Source organism: Thamnophis elegans, chromosome 8 (genome assembly GCF_009769535.1).
Source record: "Thamnophis elegans isolate rThaEle1 chromosome 8, rThaEle1.pri, whole genome shotgun sequence".
Classification (NCBI taxonomy): domain Eukaryota; kingdom Metazoa; phylum Chordata; class Lepidosauria; order Squamata; family Colubridae; genus Thamnophis; species Thamnophis elegans.
Genome location: NC_045548.1, coordinates 3208194 through 3222431, shown reverse-complemented (window position 1 = coordinate 3222431; position 14238 = coordinate 3208194). Strand labels below are relative to the sequence as shown.

Here is a 14238-nt window from a genome sequence, read left to right as displayed (position 1 = left end):
ATTGTATGAAAATTTTGTTGCTCCATATAAGATTTTTAATCACCCCCCCCCCCCCCCCCCCCCCGGTCAAAGGTGTCCCTCTTTACCAATCTGAAAATCTGGTCACCTTAAGCATATAGCTCAGTCATTAAATCACCATTCTCTGTCTTCTTTCTCGATACTGCAAATGTACACTTGTCAGAGGACCCTTTCTGCAAATTCAGAGAGCCTATCAAATAATCAACATGAACAGTTTGTAGGAAAAGATATCACATGAGCTTATTTAAATAATTGGAAAATACAGTGCAAAGTAATTGTGTGGAAACAGGGACCAATATTTTTATTTTCATTCGAAAATCTATGGTACTGCTAGGGATAAATGCAAGAAGTGAACAACAATTTCTCACTCCCTACTTATTCCTTTGTTAATGGAATTTGTTCCTACTAAATAATAAAAGAAGTCTACTTATGTACTTATGCTACCAGTATGCGATTTAAAATTTATAGTTGTGGGAAATATGGGACATAACATTTGGATACCTTATGATAGATAGATAGATAGATAGATAGATAGATAGATAGATAGATAGATAGATAGTAGATAGATAGATAGATAGATAGATATAGATGATAGATAGATAGATAGATAGATAGATAGATAGATGATAGATAGATAGATAGATAGATATAGATGATAGATAGATAGATGATAGATAGATAGATAGATAGATAGATAGATAGATAGATAGATAGATAGATAGATAGATAGATAGATAGATAGATATGATATGATAGATAGTTATATTTGGATTCTGATGCATATTTATTGTTGTGAATGCTTTTGCTAGGGATAATGCAAGAAGTGAACAACAATTTCTCACTCCCTACTTATTCCTTTGTTAATGGAATTTGTTCCTACTAAATAATAAAAGAAGTCTACTTATGTACTTATGCTACCAGTATGCGATTTAAAAATTTCTAGTCGTGGGAAATATGGGACAGAACATTTGGATACCTTATAATCAAACTGGTTTCCGTATGCTTTTCCTTCTATACAAAATTTCTCTGCCACAGGAAATCCTCTCTTCTGACACTAGCCAGGCAAGTGAGCAGTCTCCCGGCCAGGGAGGAAGGCATTCTCCAAGCCAGCGTGGCCTTGCAGCTTCCCAGCCAGGCAGGGGAGCATCTCCCCAGCCAGCCCGACCATGTGGCTTTTTCAGTCAGTCAGGCGAGCATCCTCCCAGCTGGCGCAGGAAATGGGGGGAAATGGAGTGGGCGAAGGAAAGTTCAAGCACAGCTGGGTGCACTTGGCAGCAGGAGGGAGCATGGCAAGATGGGACTCTTCTGTTCCTCCTTACCTCATGCCGGCCACTCAGTTGCCCGTTTTGCCATTGCAGCCCCATGCCACGAAGCTTTTCCCCACCCACCATCTCCCAGATGCCCTCACTTCACCCAAGCATTTCTTTGCCTCCCTGATTTCCAACTCTGTCGCATTTCTTCGCCATCGTGTGCAGGGAACTAAGTTTGTGGGACTAAGGAAAAAAAAATCCACGCCATCAGTTCCAACTTCGCGAGATCTTTTTCTTTCGTGAGAAGTTGGGATTGATTGAACTTTTTTTTTTAGCCCCACATAAAGTTTTATTTCCAGGCAGGCAAGAATGGCGGGACTACATGGAAGGGAGCAGGGAAAGCAGACAATCATTTATTTATTTATTTTATTATTGAAATTTATATGCCGTCCAATCCCGAAGGACTCCGGGCGGCTTACAAAAAAAAGAAAAGAAAAAAGAGAAGGAAAAAAAAAACAAGAAGAAAAGAAAGACAGTTTAAAATCACAAAACCAGTTGCATTCATTCCAATCGGGGCTGGACCTCAACCATGAGATCAACAGCCCCAGGCCTGCCGGAACAGCCAGGTTTTAACAGCTTTCCTGAAGGCCATCATGGGAGGACGTTTGTGGAAGGGAGCAGGGAAGGTATCCATTCATGGCGGGATCACATGGAAGGAAGCAGGGAAGGCAGGCAAACATGGGGGGGGGGCTGCGTGCCACATGGAAGGAAGCAGGGAAGGCAGGCAGGCAGGCCTGGCCACGGGGACTGCCAGGAAGGCCACGGGAAAGGCAGGAAACATGACTGGCCCATGGGGATGGTAGCTGGGAGAAGAGATAGATATTATATGCATCTCTTTTAAACCTAAGTTTGCAAAGAGTGATCCATCATACTGTTGTTTATGTATTCGTTCTACCTGTGAATCTGTAGATTTTTCTGAAATGTGTCCCATTGTTCTTAGACAAAATTATTTTGGCACTAACCCTAATTTCACTGTTCTTATTGGTACTAAAGTAGGACTTATCTTTTCCACGCAGACCCTTCATTTTGATGATGTTGAAGACTTTCATTCAGCATTTCACACGCTCAATACTAAGATTAACCGGAGCAATGCACCTTATATATTGAAACTTGCTAATAGGTTGTATGGAGAAAAAACTTTCCACTTTTTGTCTGTAAGTAGATTGCTAAATAAATAAACATCAATAATGTATGAATCATCAGAATGGCTTTATAGATCAATTTCAAATTTTATTAGACTATGATATTAAGCAATAGAGTTATTCTTTGCTTGTAGTGAATCTTAATCTCCTTTAATTAGGTCTGCTATGGTCAGCCCAACCCAAAGATGATACAGTGAGATCCACTCATATCCACTCATTCATTTTCTATGCCTAATGGACAGAATCTTGCCAAGTGAAAGTTATAACCACCTAACCTACTATATTCTGAGAGATTCCAGGGTGTGGCTACTCTAAACCTCTTCCCCTCTCCCCGCTCCATTTTGGGACTGCGTGGCCCCTTAAACTGGGTGTCTCTCTGGGTAAACACCATGTTTTGCTAGAAATTCCTACCTCCACTGCATATTGCTTCTCCAGATGCATATTCCATCACAGCTGTGAACTATGGCAGATTTACAGGTTCATTGTTTTTCTCTCTTTCATCCACATACAGTCATTTTTCTTGTGAGATGCAGAAGTATTGCAGCTAAGATTATTAGATGGATCCAGATTTTCCAATTAGGTTGGAATTATATTATACGTACAAATTGTATAATATGCATCTCTTTCCAGAAGAATAAACTTTCCTCAAAGACCATTCTGTTCAGGGTACATTTCAGTCAAAACAGATGATGCTAATGTCATGGTTAAATTACTGAAGAAGGCTAGTGGTGTTGTTCATCTTAAGCATGGTTATCATGACAGTGACTTGGAAAACATCAACACAGACTGTGCCTTTTAGAAACAGACGTATTTCATTATGCTATTATGAATGCTTGCTTAAATGCAATTAGAATATTCTAGACTAGAGCATGAATGATGCTGGCAAAGGCTGCCAAGCAGGATAAGGGAGAGTAATTGGCTCTCTAATTGATTAGAGATGATAATTCTTATTATTTATTACCCGGTTTCCCAGAAAATAAGACCGGGCTTTTGAGCTCATGCTCTAAATAAACCTCCTTGAAAATATTGCAGCACAGCAGCCATGAGGTGACCACGCTTGCCACCTCCTGCATCTCAAAAATAAGACCTCCCCAGTGGTGGGTTTCAAAAATTGTTCGAACCTACTCTGTGGGTGTGGGCCTCCTTTGTGGGAGTGGCTTGCTGCCCATGTGACCAGATGGGAGTGGCTTGCCGCCCATGTGACCGGATATGAAGATGCCGATGACACTTGTCAGAACCACCTTAAATGACCTCACACACAGCACTGGCATGCATAAGAATAGGATGTCAACTTGTTTTTTAAAAGGCATCTTTGGTTTGCGTTTTTAAAACAACTTCAACACACGCAATGTTCTGATTGCACCGCAAACGCAGTAGTCATCCTTACCTTCCACAGAGGCACTGAGTTTTATAAATATGAGCATGATAGTGTAGAATAATCATATCCAAGGACCAGTGGTGGGTTTCAAAAAATTTTGGGACCTCTTCTGTAGGTGTGGCCTGCTTTCCGGGTCCACTGGTGGAACCTCTTCTAACCGGTCGGTAGATTTGACGGACCGGTTCTACCGAATAGGTGCGAAAGGGTAGGAACCCACCTCTGGACCTCCCCTGAAATAAGGCCAAGCACTTATTTCAGGGGTCAAAACAAAATAAGAACCTGTCTTATTTTCAGGGAAACATGAATTTATTAAATGTAAATGCTTCCCCTCCTGCTCTCCATAATAATACATTTATTTTATAATGTATAATATTATATGTCTGATTTTGCTAGGATTTCTCGACTAGCACCCAGAATTTGTATGGAACTGAATTATCCACAGTGGATTTCTCAAAGGCTCCAGGCAAGGCAAAAAGGAAATTAATCAATGGGATTTGAACAGCAGACTGAAGGTGAGATTTAAAAAATATTAACAACTATAGTTTTACCTTTTCTTGGGTCTACATGATAGTCAACCCTTACTTTGATTTGCCATAATGTTGTATAAAAGAATTGATAAAAGCGAAAGCAAAATAATACTGAGTTTGGGACAGTTAATTTTACAGAATGGGTTCTTTTTGTATACTGCTAGCAGCATGTAATTTGAGAATAATTGCAGAGCAGAAATGTCCATTGAAGAAAATAAAATGGGAAAGTGCATTTTCTATTAGTCTCAATGATCTGGTAATATTATTTAGGCCTCAGTTCCTTGCACCAGCTTATTAACAGTGAAATTTCTCTGTCAAGGTAAAATCCCTGAGTTGTTATCTGAAGGATCCATCAATGAAATGACTAAATTGGTTTTGGTGAATGCTGTCTACTTTAAAGGCAACTGGGAAAAGGCATTTAAAGAAGGAGATACTAAAGTCAAGCCTTTAGACTAAATAAGGTAAATGATTATTTTCAGTTTCTTTTCTGTAATAATAGTTTGTGTTTATCCAAGCTGTTATGATGGTGCTGAACAGATAATCCTAACTTATCTGTAGTCATGTAGCCATTGAAGCCTTATATCTGTTCCTTTGAGCCTAAACACTAGTTTTTCCCCCTTGGTTACCATAATTTTAAATTGGTTTAGATCTTCTGTTTATCCTACCTAGAAATGAATTTCAGTTAGCTTTATAGAGTTGTATGATGCCAAAGAGCAGCTATATATTAATGTAGTTTTGCAAAGATACACTTCCCAGAACCAGTTCTATCAACTTCAGAATAGACATAGAGAAACTTTATTTCTTTGTTGTTTGATAAGCTCCTCACTGTAATATTCTTAAAATAATGCAGAGAGAAAAGAAGACTGTGAAGATGATGTTTATGGAAGAGGAACTTCCTTTTGGTTATATCCCTGAGTGCAAGTCTTGTGTGCTCGAACTGCCATACGAGGGAAAGGATCTTAGCATGATAATCCTCTTGCCTGATAAAATTGAGGATAATTCCACAGGCCTGGAGCAGGTGATTCTCTTGTTTTCCTGCTATTGCTGTAAAATCATTGTCCTAAACAAAATTATTTTAAATATCACATAAAATACCGTACAGGACAAAATTGTGGTTCATGTGAGTGGGTGCCAGTGGTGAAATCTAAATTGTTTTGCCACTGGTTCAGTGGGTGTGGCTTGGTGGTGGTGGGGTTATGTGACTGGGTGGGTGTGGCCAATGTTTTTTTCAATTTTTAAAGAATTTTTTTTCCTGCCGATTCGGGGCGAACAGGGAGGAAAAAATGGGTCCACGTATATCAATGGGGTTCTGAAGAGAGACTGTGTTATTCTGGGGATCTCCAGAAAAATCTTCAAAAGTTTTCTGCATTTTTGTACCAGACACTATGAATTCCTAATCATCTTGGGTTAAAAGAATTGAAAACTGAATTAGACTTAATAGCAATAGCAATAGCAGTTAGATTTATATACCGCTTCATAGGGCTTTCAGCCTTCTCTAGCAGTTTACAGAGTCAGCATATCGCCCCCAACAACAATCCGGGTCCTCATTTCACCCCACCTCGGAAGGATGGAAGGCTGAGTCAACCTTGAGCCGGTGAGATTTGAACCGCCGAACTGCAGATAGCAGTCAGCTGAAGTGGCCTGCAGTGCTGCACCATAACCACTGTGCCACCTCGGCTCATTAAATAGTAGCTTAAATGGTAAACAATAAGTTATCTAAAAAATAAATGAGTTAGTGTTATGGTTATGACAAGATAACCATTGTTTGCCCAAAAATACTTTTTAAAACATCTATGTTTACTTCTAATAATATTTAGCTATAAATTCTGCATTATTTGTTTCCCTATCTGAACATCTGTTAAAGCTGCAAATAGTTTAGCATGAGGCAGAAACCACCTTGCACTCAGTTAGAGAAAGGCCATGTCTGAGGTACAGAAATGTGCTCTCTGGCTCTGCAAATTAGTTCATACTGAAGTCAGAGATGCCCTTTTCTCTCTGTGCTGAAATGGAAATATTGTGGCACGGTGGTGCAAATGATTATTTCTTCCTTTTTTGCCGTTTTAGCTGGAGCAGCAGCTGACTTTGGAAAAACTGCAAGAGTGGACCCAGCCCAAAAATATGAATTATGACATGGACATCTGTGTACATCTACCTAAATTTCAGCTGGAAGAAAACTCCGATCTTAAATCTTACTTCGCAGCCTTGGGGTTAATAGAGATGTTTGAACGTGGCAAGGCTAATTTGTCTGGAATGTCAGGATCTCAGGATCTCCATGTCTCTAAAATTGTTCACAAGTCATTTCTGGAAGTAAATGAAGTGGGCACTGAAGCAGCTGCAGCTACTGCTGCTACATTTGAGGATTATTGTTCGCCCATGGACGAGGATTTCAATGCTGATCATCCTTTCCTATTTTTTATCCGTCATAATTCAACAAACACCATACTTTTCCTTGGTAGATTTGCTTCTCCATAAAACTAACTTCCAGTCACCTAGCAAATACTTGCTTCTCTGCTTGCTTGGGAGGTTTGCTATAACACAAGTTGGGTTCCTCCAGATATTTTCCATCTTTGATTTTCTTGAACTCCTACACCTGTTGATAGATTCTGTGTAACACTTTACTCAAAGCAGAGATGTCAAACTCGCAGCCTGAGGGCTGGATGACCCATTCACTGGCCATGCCCATGACTGATTTACTGAAGGCAGAAAAAGTCACGCTGTGTCACGTGACAACACCATGACATGTGAATTTGACACCCCTGCTGTAAAGGGTAGCCATCTCTAATTTAGGATATCCAGCTGTGTTTGGCTACTGTTCCTTTAATTTCCAGCTAGCTAGGGATTCTGGGAATTGTAGTTTGAGCTGTTTGGAAGCCATCAGGCAAGGGGCAGCTAACTGTACATTGTATTTGTAAAACGAATAAGACATGAATTACTGGAATAAATTGCCTTTCACTCAATATAATGTGTCTTTGATCCTTCGACCTTGAAAATCATAATATAGAATCCAGAAAGTGACTTCTTTTTTCTTCTTAAAAATACAAAACCATTTGGCCCTTGTCTTAGTAAGTACAATAGGCATTATGGTACAACTTTTCTTATCATTCAGTAAATGCAGAATTGTTCACATACTTAGTTCTTGGGGTTGATGGTAAAGGAATTGACATAATATTAAATAATACAAAATAGTGTTGGTTGTGTAACTGTATACATGTGGTTTTTTTGCATGAAAATAAAAAAAATAAAAGACACACACACACACACACACACACACCCACACACACATATATTATATACACATACATACATACATACATACACATTACATACACATACATACATACCTACATACATACATACATATATATTTAGTGTCACAACCCCTGGTAAGCCCCAATCATGGGAGGAAGCTAACTGCTTCATCATCTGTCCAATCGGCTTGTCACAAGAGTCCATCACGACAGAAACCCAATATTTTTATTGTTGCCTTTGTTATATTTGTGTTTTATTTGTGCTGATAAATAAATAAAGGAAGACTAGTATGATCTATTTCAAGCTATTTAGCTCTCATCAGCTAGCCATACCCTTACTTGGATTCGAACCTGTGCTGAATCCCAGTAAGGGTATGGCTAGCTGATGAGAGCTAAATAGCTGAAATAGATCTATACTAGTCTCCCTTTATTTATTTATCAGCACAAATAAACACACACACACACACACTAATCATCTTTGTTGCTCTTCTCTGCACTCTTCTAGAGTTTCAAAACTCGATGCACTATTCTAGGTGTGTCCTTACTAAGCCTTTACAAAGTGGTGTTAGAATAGAACAGAATAGAATTCTTTATTGGCCAAGTGTGATTGGACACACAAGGAATTTGTATTTGGTGCATATGCTCTCAGTGTGCATAAAAGACGGATACATTCATCTATGGCTATCATTATGTGTTGTACCCTATGATTCTTGGCCAATATACCTTGTGCCTCACGTGATCTTCATTGAATCCCTCCGTTGGCTGCCGCTGCACACTGTTGGCTCACATTTAATTAGTTGTCCACTAAGATACTAAGATCTCCTCCTCCTCCTCTCGCAACCTTCCAACCCTCGAAGCCTGCCTGGTTCGGAACTCTTCCCCGACCAGCCGGGGAAAGTCCGAGGGAGGCCCAGGGCTTTGCCGTCTTGCCAGCTCCAGAGACCGCCGAGCGCGCCCTTCCTCTGGGATCTGCGCGGCTGTGGCTCTCTACGCTGCTCTTCTCTCGGCAGGTAAGGGCGGGTCCCGCGGCCGTCGCTTGTCGCCGCGGTCGTTGCTCGGGATTGGTGCCATGATTTCAAAGGGGCTTCAGAAATACTCCTTCTTCTTTCTTCTTTCTTTCTTTCTTTCTTTCTTTCTTTCTTTTCTTTCTTCTTTCTTTCTTTCTTTCCTTCCTTCCTTCCTCTTCCTTCCTTCCTTCCTTCCTTCCTTCTTTCTTTCTTTCTTTCTTTCTTTCGTTTTGCTTGTTTCCAAGCTTTCCCTCCGTCACGATGGAAAACTGGCTGATGCCAACTCGCACTTTGCTCTGGATCTTTTCCAAGAGTTGAAGGACCCAACGGGCAACGTTTTCTTTTCTCCGTTCAGTATTTCCTCCGCCCTGGCCATGCTCGTCTTGGGGGCCCGGGGTAACACAGCCTCGCACTCTTGAAGTCAGCAGGTATTTTTCTGGCACGATAGTTACTGAATTTCGGCTTCTATGAGGAATTGCGGCTCCTTTGTAGGGAGAGTTGTACTTTCAGTGCTGTCTATTGAAAGACCGTCTCTAGTTTAGGGATGAATCATCGACTTAAATGTACTAAGATATCGGTAGATTTCGTTCGGATTTCCAAAAAGTTAGTAAGACACAGGATAAGTAATGTTTCATTTAATATTTACTCCAGGGTTTTACTTGGGATCAGCTGAACAAACAATTCTCAAGAGAATAAGGTGATGATAGATAGATATAGATAGATAGATAGATAGATAGATAGCTAGATAGATAGGTGATAGATAGATGACATGTAGACTCATGCCATTGTCTGTTATGCTGAAATTTTCAAGCACAAGCCTTGTATTAATCTTAGATACTGTATGCGCCTCTTTTAAAACGAAACATATGTTTGCAAAGATTGGTCCATCATATACTATTTCTTTATGTATGCTTCCTACCTGCAATTATGGAGATTTCTGAAATGTCTCCATTGTTCTTAGACAAAAATTTTTTTGAACTAAACAATTCTTATTGGTACTAACTAAGATTTATCTTTTCCATGCAGACACTTCATTTTGAGGGAGTTAAAGACCTTCATTCATTATTTCACACGCTCAATACTAAAATTAACCGGAGCAATGCGCCCCCTACATTCTGAAACTGCTAATAGGTTGTATGGAGAAAAAACGTTCAACTTTTTGTCTGTAAGTAGAATACTAATAAATAAACACAATAATATATGAATCATCAGAATGGCTTTATAGATCAATTTCAAATTTTATTAGACTATGATATTCATTATCAGTTATCCTTTGCTTGAAGTGAATCTTTAATCTCTCTTACTTAGGGCTGTTATGGTCAGCCCAGCCCAAAGATTATACTGAGAGATCAACCACACCCCTTTCTTTATTTTTCTTATACCTAGTGGACAGAATCTGGCCAAACGAAGATTATAACCATCCAACCTACTATATCCTGAGAGATTCCAGGGCGTGGCTACCCTGAACCTCTTCCCCTTCCATATTGGGACTGCACAGCCTATTAATCTGAGTGTCTCTTTCTGGGAAAACTTGGTGCTTTGCTAAGCTTCCCCCACCTCACCCCTCACTGCTTCTCCAGGTCCACATTCCATCACAGCTTTGAAATATGCAGTTTTACAGGTTCAGTGAATTTCTAATTGATTGGGGATGATTTTATTTGTTTAGTTATTGTAAATGCTTTCCTTCTTGCTATCCATAATTCTATTTATGTATCATTTATTTTAGCATTTATAATATCAAAGCTGTGATGGAATATCCACATTCCATCACAGCTTTGAAATATGCAATTTTACAGGTTGATTGAATCTCTAATTGATTGGAGATAATTCCATTCCTTCCTTCCTTCCTTCATTGATTCATTCATTGTAAATGCTTCCTTTCTTGCTATCCATAATAATTCTATTTTATTTTACAATTTTACAATTTATTTTTTCATTTACAAATATTATATGTCTCATTTTGCTAGGATTTCTTGATGGTACCAAGAATATGTATAAAGCTGAATTATCTACAGTGGATTTCTCAAGTGCTCCAGACAAGGCAAAAAGAAAATTAACCAATGGGTTGAACGGCAGACTGAAGGTGAGATTGTTTTTTTTTAAAATTAACAACTATAGTTTCATCTTTTCTTTGGCCCACCTCAAGGGTATCAAGCTCATGTCATCATGGTGGCACCACATGACGCATTGGGACTTTCCCCTCCTTCGCTAACCAGGAATGGGCATGGCCATAGCATGACGCATCCGGCCAATGGGCCATGAGTTTGACGGTTCTGATCCCCATGATAGTCAAACTGTTATTTTTATTTCCATAATGCTGCCATCAGGGGAAAGCCACCTGAAGGTCCCTGAATCCTCCAGAGTGGTCAAAACAACCCTCCAAGCAACCAGAAGTGACTTACGCTTTCTCGGAGAGTCATTTTGAGAAGATCCCTGAAGCCTCCGGAGGGCTTCCGGGGGGAGGGAGGCTGTTTTGCCCTCCCCAGGTTCCTATAAAGCCTCTGGAGACTGGGGAGGGTAAAAAAAGCATGCAAAAATTGGGGGGTCGTGCCTGCAGTGGGGCACTGGGGGGGTCACGCATTGCATTATGGGTGTGGCACACCTGCACACGATCCTCTGCGCTCCCTCACTTATAGCACGTGAGCCAAAAAAGGCTTGCCATCGCTGCTCTAGGGTGCCTTCCAGCACTAGATTGATTTTTTGATTGATTGATGGACGGATGGATGGATTGATTGATTGATTGATTGATTCTGGAGACATAGCACATTGAGAGAAATGGCCAGTCAGTGCCATTTAAAGCAGCCTTTGCTAATTCAGGATTTTTTAAAAAGAAAAATATTTATAAGATAATTGCAAAGGGGAAATATTCACTTAACAACTGCATTTACGGTAGATTAGTCTCACTGATAATAATATTTAAGTCTCAGTCTTGGCACAGCTATTTAACAGTGACATTTCTCTGTCAAGGTAAAATCCCTGAGTTGTTACCTGAAGGATCCATCAATGAAATGACTAAATTGGTTTTGGTGAATGCTGTTCTACTTTAAAGGCAACTGGGCAAAGCCATTTGAAGAGAAAGATACTGAAGACAAGCCTTTTAGACTAAATAAGGTAAATAAAATTGTGTCTCTTCTGTAACAACAGCTTGTTTAGGTAAGTGTGGCAATAGCCACTCTAATGAAGCACCATCAACCTGTTATTGTAGCAATGATTTAGATTTTAGATTTGAAGTTTATTTATATGCCGCCCTTTTCCCTGGGGGACTCAGGGCGGCTCACAACCAAAAGGGAGGGGGGAGACAAACTTTTAACAAATAAAACAATACATAATTAATAACTCAACATTCATACCATTCGGGCGGGTTACAATCTTAGCCCCAGGCCTGACGGGATAGCCAGATTCTGAGGGCTGTGCGGAAGGTCTGGAGGGTGGTGAGGGTACGAATCTCCACGGGGAGATCGTTCCATAGGGTTGGAGCTACCACCGAGAAGGCTCTCCTCCGCGTAGTTGCCAGTCGGCACTGACCGGCAGATGGAACTCGGAGGAGGCCTAATCGGTGAGATCTAATAGGTCGCGTGGAGGTAATGGCAGTAGGCGGTCTCTCAAGCAATGAACACATAATCCCAATTTATCTATACACATGTTTTGAAACCTTATATCAATTCCTTTGCCCCTAATCACAAATCTCAACTTTCCCATAAGTTAAATTCCATTCTGAAATATTTTACTGAATTTAGTGGATTATTTGTTTATTTGCTCTAATATATGAAGGAAACAATAAATGAGTTTTTATTATTTTTATACTATAGGTAGGGTTTTTCCTTTGGTTTATTTTTTCAGTTGGCTGAGATGTTCTGTTTATCCTTACCTGGAGATGAATTCATTTAGCTTAATAGAGTTGTATAATTCCAAAGAACAGCTATATATTAATATAGTTTGCAAAGATTCACTTCCAAGAACTAGTTCTATCAATTTCATCATATATGTAGAGAAACTTTCTTTCTTTCTTGTTTGATAAGCTCCTCACTGTAATATTCTTAAAATAATGCAGAGAGAAAAGAAGACTGTGAAGATGATGTTTATGGAGGAGAAACTTCCTTTTCGTTATATCCCTGAGTGCAAATCCCGTGTGCTCGAACTGCCATACAAGGGAAAAGATCTTAGCATGATAATCCTTTTGCCTGATGACATTGAGGATAATTCCACAGGACTGGAACAGGTGATTCTCTGTTTTCTTGCTAATGCTATAAAATAATTGTCCTAAACAATATTATTCTAAATATAACACACCATATTTTTCGGAGTATATGACACACTTTTCCCCCCCTAAAAGAGAGTGAAAATTTGGGCGCATCTTATCACGGAATGTAGTCCCGACCACCCACCACTCCACCCTTTGGCCTCTGCCTCCAGCAATTTGCCTTCTTGCAACAAACAGCAAACAGCCTGTTTCAGTTTCAGCTTTAGCACAGCTTGATTAGCACAAGCAGCTGAGTGTCGGTTGGATCGACCTCCCGATGATCAGCTGTTTCAGGCTGCAAGGATTGCCATTGCCTATTGCTTCCACCATGGGCCCTGTTTTCGGCCTCTGTGTGCTTCATTTTCGCCCATTCCGATCCCTGTCGCCCAGGCATAAAGTGGGGCATGTAGAGGCTGAAAAAGGGGATGTGGAAGCTGAAACGGGGCATGCGGAAGCAGCAAGAGGCTATGGCAATCCCTGAAGCCTGAAACAGCTGATCATCAGGAGGCCAATCCAACCGACAATCAGCTGCTTGTGCTAATCAGGCTGTGGTGAAATTAAAACTGAAATACGCAAATTGCTGGGAGGGAGAGGCAGATTTTTTTCTTGTTTTCCTCCCCAAAAGCTAGGTGCATCTTATACTCCAGAAATATCGTAAATACTTAGCAGGATCCCCCATATGAATGGACAAAGTTGTAGTTTTATGTGATGCGTTGAGTTTTTTTTCCATTCTGAACATCTGTTAAAGTTGCAAATAGTTAGCCTGGGGCAGAAACCATTCTTGCACTCAGTTAGAGAAAGGCCATGTCTGGGATAGAAAAATGTGCTCTCTGGCTCTGCAAGTTAATTCATACTGAAGTCAGTTGATGTCCTGTTTTTCAGCAACACATTTCTCTATGCTAAAATGGAAATATTGTGGCACAGTGATGGAAATGATTACTTCCTCTTTTTTGCCGTTTTAGCTGGAGCAGCAGCTGACTTTGAAAAAACTGCAAGAATGGACCCAGCCCAAAAATATGAATTATGACATGGACATCTGTGTACATCTACCTAAATTTCAGCTGGAAGAAAACTACGATCTTAAATCTTACTTTGCAGCCTTGGGGTTAATAGATATTTTTGAACGTGGCAAGGCTAATTTGTCTGGAATGTCAGAATCTCGGGATCTCCATTGTCTCTAAAATTGTTCACAAGTCATTCTGGAAGTAAATGAAGTGGGCACTGAAGCAGCTGCAGCTACTGCTCTTACAGGTGAGCTAGGTCTGACCTTGGAGGAGAATTTTAATGCTGACCATCCTTTCCTATTTTTTATCCGTCATAATCCAACAAATACTATACTCTTCCTTGGTAGATTTGCTTCTCCATAAG

General features: G+C 40.1%; 2 pseudogenes; both read left to right on the top strand.

Annotated features, from left to right (window-relative positions):
• The first annotated feature begins 2204 nt into the window (after positions 1-2204).
• Positions 2205-7255, top strand: LOC116512187 (annotated as a pseudogene).
• Positions 7110-14238, top strand: LOC116512380 (annotated as a pseudogene).